At 28.6% G+C, this 2396-nt stretch overlaps 1 protein-coding gene across 2 annotated transcripts in view; it reads right to left on the reverse strand.

Moving 5' to 3' along the window:
• The window catches only part of LOC106467634 (zinc finger protein 25-like), a 58651-nt gene that overhangs the window by 32224 nt on the left and 24031 nt on the right, over positions 1–2396 (reverse strand). The gene's annotated exons all lie outside the window — the stretch shown is intronic.

The raw sequence follows: 2396 nt of genomic DNA on the forward strand, positions 1-2396 counted from the left end.
CAATACACATCTATATATATAATTAAATTTTATTGTTTTATTGCCCTTTGAACCATGTCTAACTACTATTCCTACCACTATAAGTTGTATATTACTTGGGGAACTGCAGCTCACTAAGCTCACTATCGTATTACATTACCCATGAGCTACTACGAGCTGCTCATGTACATGCCTTGTGAAACATTTTTATTATATCCTTATCATTATTTAACTAATTTAAACTTAAACAATCTAAAAAGATCCCAATTTTTAAATCTTAATTACTTTTATAATAATAAATAAAGAATAAACACGAAAAACAAGAAATAAAGTACTTACTCAATCTTCTTTTGTTTGTCAATGACACTTAACCCTACTTTTATATTAAAGGTAGTAATGCACTAAATAATTTTTGTTTAAATACATAATGCACAAAAGAACATAGACTAATAATATGCAAAATGTAGAACATTCCCCTAACTCTCAAATTTTGTCTAGGTTTTTAACTGTGAGACAAGAGCCATTACAAATTCATTCAAGCTAGTTGTTAACTTTCCCACTAAAATGAAACTTGTACTAGGAGTGAAACTGATGCTTATCTGTTCAGAACAAAACATTATACAATACGTCATTTGATAGATGAAAATCTCAACTTTCTATTGGTTATAGGTAATATATAATTAAACGTAAGAGAAAACTATTAACAAATCCTAACAGAGAGGATGTGACAGGTGGTTGTGGCAGGAGGGGTCTGATTTTCTATTTGATAGCTCTGTACCCAAACAAAACTGAAGGCTATAAAAATTTTGGTTTGTCTGAGCAATGACAATTTTATAGTTAGTAATTTACATTTAATTTTGAACTTTTTGAAGGGGTGATGGATAAAATAGAGAAGAGAAGACACCTCGAGAAAATGTGTCACACTAGGGCAAATTCAGGATTTTTAAAAATATTGCCTTGTAGAAATAAGAACATAAAACTTATATACTATTAAAATATGGATTATTAGCTATGAGTTTATGCTATGCTAATTGGTATAACATAAACAAAAAGTAGTTCAATAAAATTTTGAATGTAAAACACTGAAACTTTGTGTCATTCATAGAAAAGGATACCCATGGCGATACAATGCACAAAGCCATTCACTTTGTAAGAATCAAAATTAAAATACCAGATAGCAAGTATACTTATATTTAGTTACATTTTTCTTTCATTTTACATCTCATACTAAAAATATTTTTTGAGTTTATTTTATACAATTTGAAATCCTTAACATCTATGGTACAATTTGAAAATCACTACTATTTTAGTACATTCAATGACTTTGATGATTGTAAGACTTTTGACAGATACAAGAGTTTAAGATCATGTGTCATTATATACACACAAAATTATCTAACATACATAAATGGAAAAGTTTTCTTTTTTAACTTGCAAGGCCCATTGATTCTCTATGGTGAATGATGTTAAAATGGTTTTTACCATTTGGTATATCATATTCTCCAAATACAAGAAATATATTAATTTAATTTCAGGTGTGTTTGAGAGAATGGTAGGTTTAACACACATCAAACTTAACTTCTATATCTGTATTTATCTTCAAATAAGGTTCACGATCTAAACCTGATTTAAAAAACTTCTAAGCAGAGTGGCTTAAAAAGATTTAAATACCACCTTAATTAAAGTATCTGCTGTGTTAGAAAGAGAAACACTAGCATAACAGAAAGTCTGTGTTTACCATATTCTCCTTTTACCATGGTAAAATAATGGGTCACCATTAACAATCTGGATGGAAAAAGTTTCATTTTAACCATTTCTTTTTTGTAACAATGATAAATAAGGGGTTTATAAATAATAATAAAAAAAAAGTTGTGGACAGATCTAAATTTTGTTTTAAATCAAAAAAGAGCACATAAGCATGGATTAGAGAGAGAGCACACTTCCAAAATAACATGTATACAGCTATAATTGTAATAAAACAAACAATTCAATTATATTTGCTTAAACTTTTCAACTTAAAACATCAACTGTTAAAATAACAAATGGGTGCTTTCTAAGGAGGATTAGATATCCCAAATAAAAATAATTTTATCAAACCAACACCAGAACACGGAAAATATCAAACTACTTAGGTTAGTTAACTCTTTCAGCATGGGCTCGGTCCCTAGGACCAGCCTCATAACCATTTTTGTTTGTTATAGTTTTTATGCTATAAATTTTAAATTTGTAAGCGCATGTTAACAAAATTTGGTAGGTTATCAGTAAACATTACAATGCTTTCAAATTTTTATTCAGTCTTAACATTTGTAAAGCAATGTTTTTCTCGTGCCTTTTTTTTTTCTATCTGCATGTTGCCTATCCAACATGTAATTTTCTATTCAGTCTTAAGATTTGTAAAGCAATGTTTTTCTTGTGCC

Source organism: Limulus polyphemus, unplaced genomic scaffold (genome assembly GCF_000517525.1).
Source record: "Limulus polyphemus unplaced genomic scaffold, Limulus_polyphemus-2.1.2 Scaffold2686, whole genome shotgun sequence".
Classification (NCBI taxonomy): domain Eukaryota; kingdom Metazoa; phylum Arthropoda; class Merostomata; order Xiphosura; family Limulidae; genus Limulus; species Limulus polyphemus.